This window comes from Lissotriton helveticus, chromosome 2_1 (genome assembly GCF_964261635.1).
Source record: "Lissotriton helveticus chromosome 2_1, aLisHel1.1, whole genome shotgun sequence".
In the NCBI taxonomy this organism is placed as follows: Eukaryota; Metazoa; Chordata; class Amphibia; order Caudata; family Salamandridae; genus Lissotriton; species Lissotriton helveticus.
The window spans coordinates 1,478,597,787-1,478,619,252 of NC_136059.1; positions in this window are offsets into that span (position 1 = coordinate 1,478,597,787).

The following is a 21,466-nucleotide window of genomic DNA, read 5'->3' on the forward strand; positions in this document are numbered from 1 at the left end:
GATTTCTCAATTCGTGGACAAAATTGGTTCGACCACCTCCATTTCTGTCTTTGGCATATATTTGAATATAGCAAGGCAGTTTGAGGAAAAAGTGCCATCAATTGGTCAAAGGTGTCCTTTAAAAGCATTTCCAGACCTACCCCAGTCAAAGTGCCCAAGTCATTTCCTCCACAGTACACAATTAACAGGTCAGGTTTTGGCAAATGTAAAAAGGTTTTCACCAATGGTATCAATTGGTGACATCTTAATCCTCTGTGGCCAATCCAGTTGATTTCCACATTTTGAAAATTGAGGTTGTGTACATTTCTGTTATCAGCAAACCTTTGAGCCCAGTAGATGTAACTATGTCCAACAATCCAGACAGAATACATGGTGAGAGAAGGTTCTGCTGCAATCAGATGAAGTGTGGGAATGAAATGGCAGTTGAAACAGTAGGAGTATGTAATGAAAAAACCTGTGGAGTTTCTGTGCTAATGATTCAGTAGCAGTGATTGGTGGATTTTGATTGCTGAAAACAGAAAGTTAGGGTGCATGGATGAGTTCTTTGAAAGATGTAATTTGAATGGTCAAGAAAAAATCATGTTATGAAAGATTGCACTGGATACGCAGGTGTACTGAGAGTTCAGAGTTCAATTGAAACATTGTTGTGTGAACTTGCAAACATCAGAGGTCTTTCAGGAGGTGGTTGCTATGGAAAAAAGGCAGAAAGGGCAGAGGGGGGAAGGGTGTTGATTTGAAAAAAGTGAGGGAAGAGTTTTGATTGGGTGACATGAAAGATATGTGTGATGAATTACAGCATTTCTGTGCCATTGTTGGTTGCAGCCTCTGGAGTGCATAACCTTTGTTCTGCTGAAGACAAATTGGTGTGTGTCTGAGACTGTTTTGAAACTCAAAAAGTATTTGCTAAGGTGAGAAAAGATTCATTTAATTTAAATAGAGAATAGTATGCTTTAGGGAGAAAATTAAGAAGAAAGTTGTGTATTTCAAATGTTGCTTTGTGTCAAGTGTTTTACAAATAGATTTTGATTCTTTGAGTTACATAGCCATGTTAAAAGTGATGTAAAAAATGGTGCAAGGGCCTTAAAAAACGCTTTCATGTGTGTTAGGGCATTTTAAGTCACTTTCCCATGAATTAGGTTGAATAATTGTTTTACATGATGGGTTTAAAAACGTTTTTTGAAATCAATTAGGTTTCTTGATATGTACTGCTAGAGTTTCATAGGTTGCTTGGGATATATTAACACGGCCTTTGAGTCCCTTTGATGTTATTTTTCCCATTTTAATTTAAGACATTTCCCCGTGGTGCAAGGTCCTTGTAAATACGCCCCCATGTGTGCTTGGCAAACTTAGATTTTGATTCTTTGAGTTACATAGCCATGTTAAAAGTGATGGAAAAAAGGTGCAAGGGCCTTAAAAAAACGTTTTCATGTGTGTTAGGGCATTTTAAGTCACTTCCCCATGAATGTAGGTATATAATTGTTTTACATGATAGGTTTAAAAACGTTTTTTGAAATCAATTAGGTTTCTTGATATGTACTGCTAGAGTTTCATAGGTTGCTTGGGGCATATTTACAAGGCCTTTGAGTCCCTTTGATGTTATTTTTTCCATTTTAATTTAAGAGATTTCCCCGTGGTGCAAGGTCCTTGTAAATACGCCCCCATGTGTGCTTGGCTAATTTAAGTACTGATAGGGTGTGCTTCTACATAGGACCTGTGTTGTGTTTTCAAATTATGACCAGAAAATCGTTTTTTTTTTTTTTTAAACACTTTTCACATTAATGAGAAGGTCATATTGGTGTCTGCTTCTTTAAATAAATATTGAACTGAGAAATATTAAACTGAGGCTTCTGTAAGTGTCAAGGGAGGTGAGTAATGTACATTGCTCTGTTGTATACAGTCCTCATATTCAGCGTACTCTTGGATATGCTAGACTACATCTGCACAATGAGATAACTAAGCTGAGGAAATACAGGTGATGTGATTGTTAAATGAGCAAAAATATTTGCACGTTTTTCAATTATATCACCTGTGTTTCCTAACATTACGAATCACATTGTGCAGATGAGGTTTAGGCGTGTTCAGGGAGATAGAGGAGGTCTGGCCTTTGTTCAAGAGTGCAGTGGACATGACTCACTTCATTGGTAGGCCTGCACATGTATTATCACCTCTGTACTCTTCAACAAGCCTAAATTTCATCTGCAACCCTGAGTAGGGTCACCTCAAACAAACCTCTAGATAGTCCACACCTTATCGTCATCCTGAATCAATCATTTAAAATGTTAGGGGCAGATTTATGATGGCCGTGCGCCTCTTTTGTGCTGCTGTTGCGTCACTTTTATAATGCAGCAGTGATTTAAAAGATGCACCATGTTGCAAGAGAGGCCTCACTTCATCTCCAACAAGATACCGTCAGTTTAAACTGTAAACATTTAGGACTGTGTAGGGGGCATGGAGAAGCTGAATCTTCTGTAAATGTCAAAATTGTTGCATACAGTGCTCAACTTCTGCGTACTCTTTGATATGCTAGACTCCATCTGCACAATGAGATACCTAAGCAAAGGAAACACAGGTGATGTAATTGTGAAATGAGGAAAAGAAATTCCACATTTTTCAATTACATCACCTGTGTTTCCTAAAACAAACCTCTGGATAGTCCTCACCTTATCGTCATCCTGAATCAATCATTTAAAATGTGAGGGACAGATTTATGATTGTCGTGTGCCTCTTTTGCGCCGCTGTGCGTCACTTTTGTGACCCAGTGGCGGTGCAAAAGATGTGCTATGTTGCGACATATTTACAACTTGATGCATCTAGGCAGATGTGTCATGCTGTAAAGTCCTGTGCCACATGAAACCTGCGTCAGGTTTCATGTGAGCATTTTGTTGTAAGGTGGGCAGTCATTTGCATGAAAGCCCTGTAAAACTAACACAGTAAAGTTAAGAAGATTTCACTGAGTCACCTTTATGGCATTGCTGAATCAAATCCTTACGCCTGTTTGAAACAGGCATAAGGAGTGATGCACCATGCAATGTGTGGCTTGCCCCTGTGCATTGCAGTAGATATGTCGCGTTTATGACGTGATTCCTGCAATGCGCCGTTTTTGTGGAACAGATGCGTGATGCATCTGTGCTGTTTTTGCTCAATGGTGCTCTGCATTGTAAATGCGGCACATCATGGGTGGCAGAGCAGTGGCGCACGTTAACTGGTGCATCCCTGGGGATGCGCCAGTTAACATAAATCTGCTCCTTTAAATGTAAGTATTAGCAGGGGACACAGTGTTGGTGAGGTTATCCAAGGTTAAGAAGAGATGAGTCCTGTTCACTGAAAACTTGGACATAGGCCTTACCTCCTCAGCATCGCTGGACATGGTTAAATAATATCTGCAAAATGTTACTCTTGTTAAACAATTTTACTATTATAGTCTCTGAGATTTGTCTCTTACTCTGCAACATCTCATTGTTGTTCTCTTTCTTTAAAGATAACGACAAATTCAACCATGAGTGATAATGAGCAATCTGTTGATCTCGATCTTATCATTGAACTTGTCATTGAAACGTCAGTGGAAGTAGATCCCTTGGATAATTTATATCCTGTGGATGATGAAGAATATGATGAGGATGCTGATTTGTCAGAATTGTATGACATAGGGTGGGCAGCTGACCTGCTCGAGCCTATTAACCTATAAAGACTTTTAAAAATAAATTTAAGTTACTCGAAATGAAAAGTAACCATGTAAACCGTTTTATTTAAAATTAAATACAACTTCAAAAACAAGTTGTGTGAAGTGTCTTTAATAAAATAGTAAAATATGCTAATACAATTAGTTCAGATTCACATATAAAAGAGCACAGGTCAAATGTAGAAGCATTCCATTTCTTTGCTACTATTTGTGAGTTTTAAATTTCACAATGCACTAAAAATTATTGTATGTAGAATTGACAACTAGTATGTTAATTTTTTGACGACTGTTATTGATTTACTGTTTGGTAATAGTGGTTAATAAAATGTTTTATTATATTTTACCACAGATTCAACTGCAGATCATTTCGAAAGTAGACGATGCCATCTAAAGAAAGAAGCCGAAAGGCTACAAAACGTCAAAGACAGCAGATTACTAAACACTTGCAGCAGTCCTCTACAATAAAATCTCGTCAAGTCACCAAGAAATCTCCGGGTAAGAGAACAAAATCATTCCTTAGAAACATTTGTAGAAACAACAGTATAACTACAGAACAACTTTTAGTCCAGAAAAAGAGAGCCAATTTAAACGGAAAGGAAAGGCCAATCAAAAATGTTACTGGTAGAGCAGGAGATAACTCTGTGCATGGTACTAGAAGGAAAAATCAGTTTAGGGACATTCGTAGACGAATGTTCCGCAACAGGATAATTGGTAATTTGTTAAAAAATATTAAGAAAGGTCAACAGAAAGTGGTTTTTTATAAGAGAAAAAAAAAAGTTGAGAAAATTATTGATCAGGCATTCGAAATTAAGCGAAAGTTATTTATTTTGATAAACAATAGAATTAGGAAACTAAACAAGGCAATTTATGATTTCAAAACAAATAGTAGATGGAAGAGAACAGTTAATCGTAGTAATTTTTGTGAAGTTTTTTCAGGAGAATGGATGCATAGTTCAAGTTGTGAGGCATTTTTTAATGAGGAGAGGTATTTCCAGGATAATGATTTGATGCATGCAGTTGACACCAGTGGTCGAGCTTATGAGGTGAAAGACGGTTGTCCAGTTGAAAAAGAAAAACTTGTGACAACAGAGGCAGAAGAGGTGTTAGGTAATGAGGTTTTAGGAAGACGTCCTAAGGGACCAGTGTATACCTGGAAGTGTAGTAGTATTTGCAGTGTGCGACAGGATTCCATCAATTTGCTTTGTGGTTTTGTACGGACATTTAATAAGAAAAGTTTAAAACAGAAAATGCAGTTGTTGCAAGAATTAGATCCTTGCAGAGTGAGAGAAGTGACAGGTTTGCATGGTCATTCACTGGCTTGTCTTTCCAGGAGAGTATGCCAGAGTGTTTATCATCATTTCAGGATGCTAGCAGTGCTTCATAATAAAGTGAGGAAATTAGTTAGAATGTTGTATTATGCTAAGAGTCCAGCAATTATGCTTAAACAATTATGCCCTGCTCTTTTGCATGGTACTGAAGTAGATGTGAAGAATATTTGTGAAGAAATTGAGTTTTGTTACTTTGCAAGTAAAGAGGAGAATGTTGAAATTGACCCAGAAGAAGGTAATGTGGAAGATAGTGTACAGGTTTCCAGTACAGATAATTTTCTGAAGGAAATTGCCACGTTTCAGGTGAAATCAAGTGAGAGGCCTAATTTCACTTGTGTGTGTTGTCGACGCACTTATTATAAGAATCAGACTAAGTTAGTGGATTTATATGCGAAAAGTGAAAGGGAAAATAATAGTGAATGGCAGGATTTTGCAACATACTTGATGGTAGAAAATTGTTTTGATTTGGGATTGGATCAACGTGTGTGTACTTATTGTTGTAACAAATTAAATCAAAACCGAATGCCTGCTAGAGCGGTTCATAATAATCTGGAATTGGTTGAGATTCCTTCTGAATTGAAGGATTTAAATACTTATGAATCTATTTTGATTCGAAGTATCCATCCCTTTCAGGCTATTGTAAGAATGGAGCCAAAGACAGGGAAATTGCCTCCATCAGATTTACAGAGAGGATTAAAGGGAAGAGTTGTTTATTTGCCTCTAGATTTGAAGAAAAACATTAATACAATTGGAGTAGAGAAAGTGGAAGAGGAACCTCTGGTTATCTTAGTTAATTGGGTTCCGACAAAGAGTAAGAAAATATGGCAAGATTTAGTGGAAAGTCAAAAAGGCAACATTGTATTTGAAGAAAAACAATAAGTACTACAAGAATGTAAATGTTGCAGAAGAGGAAGTAAGTGAAGAAGAGGATAGCGATTTGTGTGCTGGTCAAATTGAGAAAGTAGAAGCCTCTAGAAATGAAGAAATATATGAACATTATAGTGTTCATCCTTTGCATTCCATGGAAGTCATGGGGAATGCTATTGAGTTGTTTCAAATGAAACAAGCCAAAGGAAGTCCCATTAGTGTTTGGGAGGAAAGTTTGGAAGCTCGGTGTTTCCCACAGCTATTTCCAACAGGTCAAGGAGGAAGATATGATGAGCGACCTGATCAAATTCCTGCTTCTGAATACCGGACTTTACGATTGTATGCAGAAGATCCTAGGTTTCGTCAATGCATTCCCTATTTGTTTCATCTACTGTTTGAAAGCGATCTGTCTGGACTGTCATATGCAGTGAACCACATCTTGAAAAGTGGTGTACAGATGCAAAATATCTCGGCAAGTGACTTTATGGATAAAGTCAATGTGCAAGACAGTATTTTGGATTCTCACCTGATTAATCTCATGGCGTGTCAGCGTGGTACTAATGAGTACTGGTACCGTCGTCATGGTGATTTAAAATGTATGCTGAGGAACTTAGGAACTCCCACATGGTTCCTCACTCTCAGCTGTGCCGAGTATGGCTGGGAAGACTTACTTGAATTTCTACGAGAGGTAAATGGAAACATTGAAAATATCGAATTCAAGACACCCGGAGAACTGTGCTCTTTGGATCCAGTAAATGTATGCAGGTACTTCAATCATAGATTTGAAGCTATGATGTCTTTCATCATGAACAAGAAAAATCCACCTCTTGGAGAAGTGTTGGATTTCTTCTGGAGAAAGGAGTACCAAGCAAGAGGTGCTCCTCATATACATATGCTGCTGTGGATCAAAGATGCACCCAAATTTGGAACAGATCCAGATGACTTAGTGATGAGTTTCATAGAAAAGTATTCTACATGTGCTGTTCCAAACGCAAAGGAAGACAAAAGCCTAAGAGAACAAGTTTTACGCTTCCAAAGCCATCGTTGTGGAAAGTACTGTCGTCGTAAATTCAGAAACAAGGACAAGTTCTACACCAAATGTCGTTTCGCCTTTCCACGACCGGTGATTTCTAAAGGAAGAGTGAACAGTTTGATGTCTTCGCTGCGACATAATGTGATGAAGAAATTACCCAAAAACACATACAATTTGAAAAGGAACGAAGAGTCCAAGTACATCTGATGAAGCAAAGCTTCGCATATTTTGCGGACTTGCTGAAGTCATGAACCTCGTGTATGTGTAATAAGGTAACAAATGTACGTCTTACTAACATTTATATTAAGTTTTGAGTAAAGGTACGAAGCTTGCCTATGTGTATTTCTAATGCATTTAATCCGTGTACTTAAAAATGGCCGCCGCTTGTATTTTAGTTACTGCGCATGCGTCAGCCACACTCACGTGTCCTGACGCGTCTGCAGAAGTGGAGGGAAATTTATGCGCATGCGTAATACATAGCTGTGCCCATCATGTGGTACTGCTCGTGCCACTGCTCTTGTGCCTGTATCCATGTAGCTAACATTTAAACTGCATAAGTATATTTTATGATGATAAGTAGAAAGTACAAACCCTGTGATGTGTTTTCATGATGACATTATTATGTATTAATTTGTTTTCGCTTACTTTTCATGTACCGCGGGGAATGGGGGTCTGAGAGAGAGGAGAGCCATATTGGAGGTCCCTTCTGCGCCTGCGCAACTCTCTGCGGCACAGTGGACCTTGACTGATGGAACACAGCCAGTTGGCAGTGATGGGCAAGATGCTCCTGAGAAAGTCACCTCTGCCCCGCGAGAACAGCGAATGTGGCTCCTTATATGATACAATGTAATGTTGCGCTACTGTTTGCCGTGTAGCTTCTCATGGGAACCCCAATCTTAATAGGCGGTACCCAAGTATGCAAATACAGGCTTGAAATATTGTATTGTGATTGGTGTGTTACCCAAATCCTACCTTAGGACCAATCCGAATTGAAGGATTCTGACACTTTGCAACATTGGGGGGTGGTACACTGCCCCAAAACGTATATCTACCCTGGGTTCACCTAGGGAATCGTCCGACTTGTCTGGTTTAGCTGACCTGTTACTGACCCATCGCACTCAATAGGTGACTGAAGATACAGAGAGCTGCGGAGCACTCTGTCCGAAATTGACCATAGACTAAGGTTCTACTGAACCTTAAAGTGCTGGCAAAGCACTTTGCTGGGAGTTCGCTGACCCAATCGGGGTCTTGATCGATAGCTGCAGAGCGGGTGGAGCGCAGGCGTTGCTTCCGAACTGTGGGTTCCGGTCCTGTCCTGAGCGGTCCTGTCCTGAGGGTTTGCTGTCCTGTCCTGAGGTCCTGTCCTGATTCCTATTCCGAGGGTATCCTGTCCTGTCTTGGGTGTCCATTCTGCACCTGCTGTCCTTTGAGGGGTATCCTTGCTTGAGGGTTTCCTGTCCTTAACTGACCCGTGGCCAGGGTTTGGTTTCCACACCATTCTAGGTAAATACTGTCCTGAAACTCTTAAATCTTGCACCTTCTGAATTTCTAACTTTTGCTTCAATAAAGTTTCCCATTGCATATGTTATTTTTCCATGTCTTTCCGCAACTATTGAAAGTCATTTGCATTTTTCCATAAGTTTGTTCCTATGTCTTCTCACTTGTTAGAAATTATATTTTGCATTGCAGTTTGTCATTTTCTAATATGGTCTAGAATCTCCTTACCTAGACTATTCAAGGGCCCGTTCACTTTAAGTTTAGCGTGTTACTCTTTATAGGCCTTCCTATAGTTACCCATGCATAGTCTGTCCATGCTTGAAGATTTTGAGATTGTGTAGTATCCTTCATTTATATTCAATAGCAATTTTCAATGATTACCCTGACATTATTTCTCTATAGTTATATCATTTACATTTTATTAGTCATTGAATGTCTCATTCTCGTGTATTTGATGCAAGGAAATAATGAACTTTAGATAAACATTTTAAAACTTCCAGTTGTCCGTGGTCATTTCAACAGTATTTTGAATGTTATTGGTTGGGTTTGTATTTTGCTGCCTTTCCTTTTACAGCTAGCTCCCTGATTCATTGTGGTTATTAGGTACCCGCATCGGTGGATGGTAAGTCGGGTGCACTGAGAAAACATAATAGGGAACACACACAAATTGGTAGAGCTCGTGAAGTCACCTGGTCGATGTATATGGTGATTTGAAAATATATGGGCCCTGAAGCCGGAAACGGCGAAAATTATTGGTCGGGTGGCCTCGCGCGCTCTATCAGTTTTACTGGTAGCAGAGGTATGGTTAGGGACTAGCTAAAGGTTAGGCAGGATTGGTTAGACTAGTTGAGTCGGAAGCTGCTAGTATATTGATGCTGCTAGAAGAGCGGCTGTTCTAAGAGACCTGATCAATCTCTTGTGAATACGCACGAATAATATCTTGTAAAAACAATTCATGAATTGTTGTATTGCCATTATTCTTGTTCTTATATTGTTATATGTATTAATCCATGCGTTAGTAAATCGTATTGTTTCGTGTTGTCCGAACTCCCCGGGGAATTGAAAGGGCAAGTGGTGAATAGAATCCATTGTCCTGAGGTCACAGGCTCGAGGAAAGTTAGGTGCAGGTTAGGATAACCGGGAAGCACTAACTAGGGTTTTCTGAATACATGTGTGAATAAATGTCAGTAACGGGGTTCATTGGCAAAATTCCCATAGTGGCGTAACCTAGTAAGGGTCACATCGGAGGAGTAGCAGGTTCCTCGGAGCTTGGGTGAAAGCAGAGGGGTCCGCTGGGAAACCTTAAACTCGGAATATATCCCGGAAAGAAGTGGATGAGTTTAGGGGAATAACAGGTTCACCGATGCTAAAGTGAAGGGTAGGCGGAAGAGATCTACTCGCAGTGTGTGAAAAGTAAATGGAAGTAGTTTACTTGCAGTAAAACAAAGCGTTCCTATCTAGACACTTGAGCACTGTGGCGAATGTGTATTTGTTGTAAAATAACCAAGCACTGAGCACTTTAAAAGAAAGAAAGTTTCCGTTACCTTGTGAAGGGAGGGAGTCAGCCGCGAAGCGCCTCTGACGTCACTCTGTGCCGCGCTGGGATTGGTGGAAGCAGCGGGCGGGTAGCGGAGCTGGAATTATAAAGGAGGGGTGAGCGCCGGAGCGTGGGAACTGTCTCACGAAGGGACCGCGCACCCATTGGCAGAGATTATTTAGAGTCGCGCACCCATTGGTTGCACGGATTTCGGAAGCGCGTTCTGATTGGAGGTAGTTTGTAAACAAAGTTAAGTGTAAAAGTCGTATGTGGCACTCGCAGACTACAGGAACTAGACCTGATCCAAGGCACCTAGGGTTTGAGAGGGATCAGTGGAAGACTAATAGATACGATATTATGTACGGAACAAAGAGAAAAATGTCCCTTGTAAGTAAGGTGAAGAATTATTTCAAAACGGACAAACCGATTAAATCTAGAGAAGGTGTTCTTGTCCCACCACCTAATACTCCTGCCTCATTCATGATGTTTGACCGAGGGTACAACACCTGTGTGTGGTTGGAGAATTGGGTGAAGTACACAAAGGATGACGGAGTATTGGCTTTTCCGTTAGAAGGCACTTTCAATGGTAGGATCTTATTTAATTTGAGAACCCGAATGAATGAACTGCATCCCAGACCGAGACTAACGCAATATGAAGCATTAGAGGAATGGGAAATAGAGGCTTTTGAAAGAGAAAGACCCCGAATGGACAAAGGTCTGACCAAATGGTACCCCAGGCAAAAACAGGAGTCCAGGGATAAAAGGATGAAGCAGTGGAGGCAGAGTATGATTGTTGAGGGTCTGTTTCCCATGATGCCAGCATGTCATAACCCTGCAGCGGGTGAGAAAGGTACTGAAAAGGGTAAACATTGGGGGGCCCTTGGGGAGTCAGATGATGAATTGTTAGATGACATCTGTACCAGAAGTCCGCCACCTTATAATGAGGGGGCCCGTCCTTCCAGTGTAGGAGATGCTCCCCGTCGCCATTTCCTAAAGGAAGAAGACCGATCCCTAGGACTGGGAGGGGGTGGTCAGGTGTTGCCCTATTTTGAGAAACCCAAACCGGCGGAAACAAGGGATATATATCCCAAAGTGCCCGCAAGCCAGGAAGAAAAATATTCACGTACGAAAGTTTTCTTTCCCAAACCCCTGTATGAAAGCGAAGAAAAACCATCGAGTTCAGGACTGCCTTTTGTTCAACCTCCATATGAGGAAGAGCGCAGGTCCTTTAACACCGGAACCTTGTTCCCAAAACCGAATTATGGTGGGGGACCAAGTGAAACGCATCCTACTGCCCCAAGTTTTACTCCTCCATTGACCCCACAGATATTACATGACACGACTTTAAGAAGGATACTAGTGGAAAAGGAGCAAGAGGCTCTAGCTAGGCAAAGGACAGAAATAATTCAGAAAATCTCCCAGTTAAATACCAGTCCTGAGGCGTTGACTATTCCAGTAACTATTGGACCAGTGGTTCCGTTATACGGAAATGGTCAGGGAAATCCGATTACTCCAGTTATGACCCCAGTCATGGCACCCCCGAGACAGGAACCGATAATCAGAGCTGATCAGTCCAGTGAGTGCGAGTCTGAAGTTGCGTTCTTGGACTTGCCAAATAAACAGACCGGAAAGGGAATGCAGCAGAGGCATAACCCTTTTAATGCGAAAGAAATTAAATTAGAATCAGCAACCGGTACTAGGAGTGTGTCTTTGGTAACTCCGGATGAAATTGAAAGTTGGAGTCGCGAACTAGAGAAACAGACTCCGCAAACAAAACCTTTAGACCTCTACAAGCTGAGGGTAGAAATAGAAGAATTAATGGCAGGAAATGTGGGATTGGATCGATTGAATACCTACTCTGAAGAAGAATTGTCGTTTATGTGTAAAAGCCTTACAAGGAACACCAGAGTGCTCCACGAAAAACTGACAGACACCGCAGCTAGTATGGGGGTAGATATTTCAAAATCCAAGCCCTTGCAGAAACCGTACAGAGCAGACTTCTCAGACAAAGATATAGAGCATCTGAATGTGGCAGGAAAAAAGTTGCAGATTAAAGAATTATTAGGGGTACTACAAAAATGGGGAGATGTGGAAAGATGGAGAAGCAGGTGGGCGAGAAAGAAAGAAGAGGCTCGCTCCCGACAAGTGACCCCTGAGTTTGCTTTAAGGGAGGTAGAAAAACCTGAGCAGTTATGCCCCATGCGCGAAGTACCTGGAGGGAAATATGTGCATGTCCCTTGGTCCAGACAAGATATTGTGTCCTTTACGAATGATTTTCCAAAATTACGAGAGAAACCAGTAGACTGGTACAGGCAGGTGGAAAGGTTCGTGAAGGTACAGAAGTGTCTGTGGAAAGACCTGGATGGGTTTTTCGACATTGTGGTTCCGGTAGATTTATGGACCCAGTGTAAAATAGCCATAGACTGGCCTAGTGAAGAGTACCCAAGGAATGAAGAAACAGGGGAGCCATCGAAGGATGTCATGCGAAAATATGAGCAGGTAATTCAGCATTTGAAAGAAAAAGTACCCGCAAAGGAAACTGATTAGACCAAGATAGATAGGACAACACAGGAAAGGGACGAGACAGTGCACTCCTTCTATGAGAGGTTATTGCAGGTGTTCAAAACATACAGTGGTATTGATAACATCGAGATGAAAGACATGACGCATTTTATTTACAGGTTTGTAAATGGTTTAAGACCCGAAATTTGTCAGTGGATAAAAGATAATAAAATCTGTTGGCACACAAAAAAAATGGATGAGGTCCTGCGGTACGCTAAGTACTGCGAGGACGAGATGGCAGAAAAGAAAAAGGCCCTTAAGGAAAAGGTGATGTGGGCTCAAGTAAAGCTCGCAGAACAGCAGGAAAAACAGTTGAGTAACATGGTTAAAAATGCTGAAAATAAAAGTCCTGGAGGTGGGGGTGGAGGAAAGCCCCGGCCTAAATTTAGCAGGGAAGAGGCTATGAAGAAATTTCCCTGCCATCAGTGCGGCGAAATTGGACACTGGCGAAACGAGTGTCCCTATTTGACAGATGATAACCCCAAAACACCTGATTTAACTCCACAGACGCAGAAAGAAAGACCAAGAAAAACGCAACCACAGGTAAAAACAGTTCAGGTGCCTCGAGCGCCAAAGCAGGTATACAGGGGAAAACAGGCAGAGAGTGAGGAGATAGAAGTTTGGGAAAGCGGTGAGAACAGAAATACAGCAACTTCGCAGTATCTGCTGAATGATACCTTCCTTTGTAATGATCAGTACTGACGGGGCCTGAGAGGGGAGGACGAGGAGTGCGTACTTGGCGCTTCCTTGCCGGTAGACCAGTCTGGACCATACATTGAAGGAAAGGTTGACGGAAATGATGTCACCTTTCTGTTGGACACTGGCGCTACCCGTTCTACTGTAAGAACAGTGGACGTTCCAAACCTACCCCTCTCGGGAGAAAATATCCAAGTAGTGGGTGTATCTAATCAATTGATTAGTACTCCTGTTACCGAACCAATGGAGATTTCAATTGGAAATTTTAAACAAATGCATAGGTTTGTTGTCTGTGACACCAGTCCAGTGAATCTGCTGGGTCGTGATTTGCTGTGCAAAATGAACTGTACTATCTTTTGCACACCAAAGGGTGTTGAAATTCAGACCCCAGATGAAGATGGCATTTATAAATTATTGTTACTCAGACCTGACTCAGAAATTAAAAGATTGACCCTGCAGGACTTGCCCCAAGAACTCCAGGAAGCAGTAAAGCCAGAGGTGTGGGATTTCACTGGAAAAGATGTGGGATTAATGAAAGATGTTGACCCCATACAGATAGCCATCAAGGACAATGCAGTATATCCTAACACTAAGCCCTACCGAATGAATGCTGAAGTGAAAGCCGGTGTCACTCTGGAAATACAAAAATTATTAGAAGGAAACATCATACAGGAAGTGATGAGTAGCCCATGCAACTCACCGATTATGGGTATCAAGAAGCCTAGTGGCAAGTACAGGGTAGTGCAAGACCTGAGAAAGGTAAACAAAATTGTAGTTCCTTGCTGCCCTATTGTCCCGAACCCAGCAGTGATATTGTACCAGATTCCTTGGGATGCTGAGTGGTTCACTGTGATTGATTTGTGTCATGCATTCTTTTCGATACCCCTGCACCCCGACAGCAAATTTATTTTCTCATTTGCCTTCGAAGGTCACGTGTATTGTTGGAACCGGGTCCCTCAGGGGTATACAGAGAGCCCCTCTATCTTTAATCAGATCTTGAAAAAATGTCTAGAGACTTTGACCTTACCTGGGAACTCTGTCTTAGTGCAGTACATAGACGACCTTCTACTGGCGTCTAAAAGTCATAGGGACTGTGTAGTTGACACCATTGCCCTACTAAATCATCTGTGTGAGAAAGGGCATAAAGTGGCCCCTGACAAACTACAGTTCTGTGCCAAATCAGTGAAATATCTAGGACACCAAATAGAAAAGGGTGTCAGAAAAGTTACATCAGAAAGAGTGAGAATAATTCAAAAGATGCAGTTGCCCCGTACTCAAAAAGAAATCAGAATGTTCCTGGGTGTACTAGGGTACTGCAGGCAATGGATTCTGGGATTTGCAGTCTTAGCCAGGCCTTTGATAAAAATGACTACGAGAGGAATGCCCGATATTGTAGAATGGGACGATGAAAGCCTAATGGCCTTCACCAGACTGAAAAACTGTCTGTGTACAGCCCCTGCGTTGGGAATGCCAGATTATTCCAAAGAGTTTGCCCTATTCTGTGACACTCGCGATAATTGCGCATTGTCAGTCCTGACTCAAGAACATGGCACGACCAGAAGGCCTGTGGCCTATTTCTCTGCCACCTTGGACCCAGTAGCTGCTGGGTTACCAGGCTGTCTGAAAGCAGTAGCTGCTACCTGCGCAAGTTTAGAACAAAGTGAGTCCATTGTCATGGGACATCCTGTGACTGTGTATGTTTCACATGGAGTGGTAATTCTATTGACCAGAACCAAAACGCAGTACCTCACCCCTAGTCGGCTGACTAAATACGAGAGGATTCTTGTGGGTGCAGCAAATGTAAGCATTGTTAGGTGCGGTATTCTGAACCCTGCCACTTTACTCCCCGATCCCCTGGAGATGGAAGGGGGGGATGATGATGAACATGACTGCATTGATCTGACAGAGTTCAGCACCAAACCACGCCCAGACATAAAAGAAACGCCATTGCCTGAGCATGATAAAGAACTGTTTGTAGATGGTTCCTGTCTAAGACATGAACTAGGAGGCCTGAGTGCTGCCTATGCTGTAGTCTCCTTAACAAAAATTGAAGAAGCAGGTTACCTATATAACATAAAGTCTGCACAAGTAGCCGAATTGATTGCTATGATAAAAGCTTGCAAAATTGGGAAGAACCTACGCATAACAGTGTATACTGACAGTCAGTACTGTTATGGAGTTGTGCATGACTTTGGCCAATTGTGGCTACAGAGGGAATTCCTGACTTCCTCAGGTACTCCCATTCGAAATGGAAAAGTTGTTCATGACCTTTTAGAGGCCATCCAGTTACCCAAGGAACTGGCAGTGGTAAAATGCATTGCTCATAAGAAGAGCATGGACAAAGTATCACTGGGAAACGATTATGCTGATCGAGTGGCCCAATGGTGCGCCAGAGATCACTATATCGTTAATCCTAAACGAGGGGGGATCGGAGCCAGCTGCCAACTTCAAGTGTTTGAAGAAGTGCCTACTTGGGATGAAGTGAGAGAGTGGCAGGAGTCGGCCCCTTGGCAAGAAAGAGAGAAATGGAAGGAGGATGGGTGTAGACCGAGACGTGTGGATGGTGTCATCTTGGGCCCAACTGGTATGCCTGTGTTACCCCGACACTTGCTTGGCACAATGGCAAGATTAATACACGAGGGATCACACATTGGTAGGGATGCCATGATTCTGGTATTTCAACAGACTTGGTACAGTAAGAAGTTCAGGAAAGTAGCAGAGTCCCTCTGCCAGAGGTGCCTGTCATGTCAACAGATGAACCCAGGCAAGAGGACAATGGTTGAACTGAGCAAAATTGGGAGATCAGGGGGTCCCTTTGTAAGGATACAGATTGATTTCATCACCATGCCCCGTTGTGAAGGAAAGCGATATGTCCTTGTCATTGTTTGCGTATTTTCAAAATGGGTAGAAGCTTACCCTACTCCCCAAAGTGACGCACTGACAGTAGCGAAGTGTTTACTAAAAGAACTGATACCTAGATTCGGGGTGCCATTCATTATTGAATCAGATAAGGGTGGACATTTCCAGAATGAAATACTGGCTGAACTCTGTAAGGCCTTTGGAATAAGGCAGAAACTTCACTGTGCATATCATCCAGAGGCTTCTGGAGTAGTGGAACAAGTAAATGGAACTATCAAAAACAGACTAGCAAAGCTGACTGATGCAACTGGCATGACCTGGGTGAAGGCCCTGCCCCTGGTCCTGATGGGACTGAGAAGTGTTCCTGACCGCAAGACAGGCCTAAGTCCCCATGAAATCATTATGGGAAGAGTGATGAGACAAGCATGGGTGCCAGGAAGCAAACTGTTGAGTATTACTGATGATTTGGTGCTTGAATACTGCAGAAGATTGGGTGACCAAGTGCGTTCTATCTCTCGCCAGATTGGAGACGACGGCATCCTCAATCCAACGACTCCTCTCCACAACTTGGTTCCAGGAGACTGGGTCAAAATAAAGAAGCACACTCGATCAAGCTGTCTGGCACCAAGGTGGGGAAAGAAACGCCAAGTAATCCTGGTAACAACCACTGCAGTGAAGGTCGCAGGTATTCCCCAGTGGATCCACGCTGGCCACACCCAGAAGGTATTACCAGACAAGGAACTTGAAGAAGAAGGGCATCCAGCAGAGGACTCTGCAGGAGCCAGACCAGAAGCAGCTGACAACGAACAGCCCAGCACCAGTCAAGCTGCAGGAACAGCAGACGTTGGCCCAGGAGTAGTTGACTACGAACTGCCAAGAATCCAGCCTGCTGAAGAGGTCCAGGAAACTGAGCCAGGAGTAGCTGATGACGAGCTGCCAAGCATATGGCCAGAAGAATGGATACCATTGATTGATCTGACCGAAGATCCCATCCGAACAAGAGAGTGACTTTGTGAAGGTAGAGAGTGGACTAGTCAGGAAAAGCAAGGCACAGGCGAAGAACCTCAGCCTCTTGAGATTCACATCAAAACTGAGGAAGGAGAAGGTCAGACAGGGACAGAACAGGTGTTCGATACACCTCCACTAACTCCTGATGTGGATAAGGGACAGCTTAGACATAGAGTGATAGTTCGAGCAGAAGAAAATCAAGAGATCGAAGTGCTTGAACAGGATCAGATAGAGTTAGAAGAACGGGTTCAGGAAACAGAAACAGAAACAGAAACAGAAACAGAAACAGAGACAATCGAAAGCCAAAAACAAAATTTTCCTGAACAAGGCCAGATTAGTAACCAGGCAGAAGAATTAGATGCTAGCCCTGGAACTAGCCAGATAGGGGAAGAAGAAGGAGAAAGTGAAGCAGAATTGCCACAAGCTAAAGAGAATAAGAGGATAAGAGAAGAAAGCGAAGTCCAAGTACCAACTAAGAGACTAAAGAAAAGAAACAACCTTGAGCCTAGGTTCGTAAAGAAATTGAGGCTAAGGATAAAGACGGTGGAAGAAAAACGTGCAGAAGCAAGGAGAAGTGCACGGATAGCAGAGCAAGAAGAAAACTCTTCCAAAAGAAGGAGTGAACGAATAAAAAGACAAAACAAAAAGTACAAGTCTCCCGAATGGACACTCGTTTTGGAAGAACTTGAAGACCTTGATATAACTGACGTAAGTGACGGAGAGCCCGTCCCTGAGTACTCTGCTGAAGAAGAAGACGAACCACCGTGAATTTGCACAAAGTAAGCTAGCTGTGTAAAGACACAAAGAGGGGTCGAGAAACTTCTTCTGAGCCGAAATGTCTGATTCAACTGTGAATGGTAGACCTAGTTGCAGTCGTTGCAAGACGTGCTGCAAGGTGTGTATATGTAGTATAGTAGTACTGATAGTAATTTGGATAGGAGTAACAATCTTTATACCCTTCACTGTAAGTAAAGATACTAACATTGTCCCTACTGAAATTGTAAATACTGACAGTGAGGAGTTGACAACACAGAGTGTAGCGAGACATGAGAGAGCACTGAGACAAACAAAACAAGACTTAGAAGCATCAGATGAGGGAGGACTACATTATCATGGAATTAAGAACAGGACACACTTAAATGTTTTTGCAAACTTGTTAATACACTATGTAGAGACTATGGAAATTGAAGATTGCTATGTCTGCATGAAGCTACCTACTTCTGTGGCTGAAGGCGTGACATACCATCACTTGCCATTGACATATGGAATCTCCTGTAGCATTTTAGCTAGTTTATTTTACAAAAGAGGACCGTTACAGTACTATTACTCTAATAATGACGTGATCTTTTCTGAACTTCCTATACGTGGGAACTTGAATCCTGTACATACCAAAAGCGACACCATAAGATATATGGGAGACTACTTCTTGACTATAGGTAACATTGACATAGCTGATGCACACAGAGATAACTTGACTTGTTCTTTGCGTGAGCAGGAAAAGATGTTCCTGAACATGGCAGAGAAAAGAAGAATTAAAATACAAAAGAAGGCTAATGACGAAAGTCAGAAAAAGCCAAAGTGGGCTGAGAACATGGAAGGCACCTCAAATGGTGGGGCGGGACCTGCTCTGTTGCTGGATTTTGAAAAGAAAGGCAAGCTATGTCTTCACCGCGAGAAGACTAGCTATTATAATAATGTTTTCATTGGTTCCAGTGAATGCGAACACAATTACAAGGTAATTGGAGGTTGGGGTTTCAAAAATGGGTCAGAGCCTGTGTTTCCTGGAATTTATTATATTTGTGGGGACAAGGCTTATTTCAAATTGCCGGATCACTGGTATGGAAGCTGCTATTTTGGCATTATCTTCCCGAAAATATACCATGTGAATGGAAAAGCTGGAAGCAATGAAAATACTAATGGCTTAGTGCGTAGTAAAAGAGAAAGTATAGGTGAAATTATGGGTAGTATTTTCAGTGCACTGATACCTGGAGTGGGAGTGGTTCTGAACACTCACAGAATTTGCAAATTGTCTACTATAGTGGATGTGCTGTCTACTGAAACAGCTCATGGATTTCTGCTGGTCAATACCGAAATGGTTGCGATCAGATCAATGGTTTTGCAGAATCGACTTGCTCTTGACACCTTATTAGCGAAAGAGGGCGGAGTCTGCCGGATGTTGAAGGCGCAACATTGTTGCACTTATATTCCGGACAAAAGTGTACAGATCAAAAGATATGTGAAAAACATTACTAATTTGACAAAGGAACTAAAACTACTCGAGGTTGATAGTGCCTGGAAGAGACTGGTAGATGGTCTCTCAAATGTAGGTCATTGGCTTGCTAGCGTAGGTAAAAGCTTATTGTTCAAAATACTGATGCCAATTGGTATTATAGGTCTTATCATATTTCTCATTTTTATCTGTTGTAAATGCCGCAAGCGCACTAAGAAGCACGAGGTAAATGCAAGAGGGTTGAAACGGAGTGTGGATGAGATTGAATTGGAAGAAGTGAATGATCAGATATACAAGAAGGTGAAGACTTCTCACCCTACCAGAACTGAAAGAGAGAAGTTGGAACGATTGTTGGAAGAGATAGAGCTGTATAAAGTATGAAAGAAAGTTGGCATCTGGTTCCATTTAGTTTGTGATGATAGTAAATATCATCAAAGAGGGGATTGATGAAGCAAAGCTTCGCATATTTTGCGGACTTGCTGAAGTCATGAACCTCGTGTATGTGTAATAAGGTAACAAATGTACGTCTTACTAACATTTATATTAAGTTTTGAGTAAAGGTACGAAGCTTGCCTATGTGTATTTCTAATGCATTTAATCCGTGTACTTAAAAATGGCCGCCGCTTGTATTTTAGTTACTGCGCATGCATCAGCCACACTCACGTGTCCTGACGCGTCTGCAGAAGTGGAGGGAAATTTATGCGCATGCGTAATACATAGCTGTGCCCATCATGTGGTACTGCTCGTGCCACTGCTCTTGTGCCTGTATCCATGTAGCTAACATTTAAACTGCATAAGTATATTTTATGATGATAAGTAGAAAGTACAAACCCTGTGATGTGTTTTCATGATGACATTATTATGTATTAATTTGTTTTCGCTTACTTTTCATGTACCGCGGGGAATGGGGGTCTGAGAGAGAGGAGAGCAATATTGGAGGTCCCTTCTGCGCCTGCGCAACTCTCTGCGGCACAGTGGACCTTGACTGATGGAACACAGCCAGTTGGCAGTGATGGGCAAGATGCTCCTGAGAAAGTCACCTCTGCCCCGCGAGAACAGCGAATGTGGCTCCTTATATGATACAATGTAATGTTGCGCTACTGTTTGCCGTGTAGCTTCTCATGGGAACCCCAATCTTAATAGGCGGTACCCAAGTATGCAAATACAGGCTTGAAATATTGTATTGTGATTGGTGTGTTACCCAAATCCTACCTTAGGACCAATCCGAATTGAAGGATTCTGACACTTTGCAACATTGGGGGGTGGTACACTGCCCCAAAACGTATATCTACCCTGGGTTCACCTAGGGAATCGTCCGACTTGTCTGGTTTAGCTGACCTGTCACTGACCCATCGCACTCAATAGGTGACTGAAGATACAGAGAGCTGCGGAGCACTCTGTCCGAAATTGACCATAGACTAAGGTTCTACTGAACCTTAAAGTGCTGGCAAAGCACTTTGCTGGGAGTTCGCTGACCCAATCGGGGTCTTGATCGATAGCTGCAGAGCGGGTGGAGCGCAGGCGTTGCTTCCGAACTGTGGGTTCCGGTCCTGTCCTGAGCGGTCCTGTCCTGAGGGTTTGCTGTCCTGTCCTGAGGTCCTGTCCTGATTCCTATTCCGAGGGTATCCTGTCCTGTCTTGGGTGTCCATTCTGCACCTGCTGTCCTTTGAGGGGTATCCTTGCTTGAGGGTTTCCTGTCCTTAACTGACCCGTGGCCAGGGTTTGGTTTCCACACCATTCTAGGTAAATACTGTCCTGAAACTCTTAAATCTTGCACCTTCTGAATTTCTAACTTTTGCTTCAATAAAGTTTCCCATTGCATATGTTATTTTTCCATGTCTTTCCGCAACTATTGAAAGTCATTTGCATTTTTCCATAAGTTTGTTCCTATGTCTTCTCACTTGTTAGAAATTATATTTTGCATTGCAGTTTGTCATTTTCTAATATGGTCTAGAATCTCCTTACCTAGACTATTCAAGGGCCCGTTTACTTTAAGTTTAGCGTGTTACTCTTTATAGGCCTTCCTATAGTTACCCATGCATAGTCTGTCCATGCTTGAAGATTTTGAGATTGTGTAGTATCCTTCATTTATATTCAATAGCAATTTTCAATGATTACCCTGACATTATTTCTCTATAGTTATATCATTTACATTTTATTAGTCATTGAA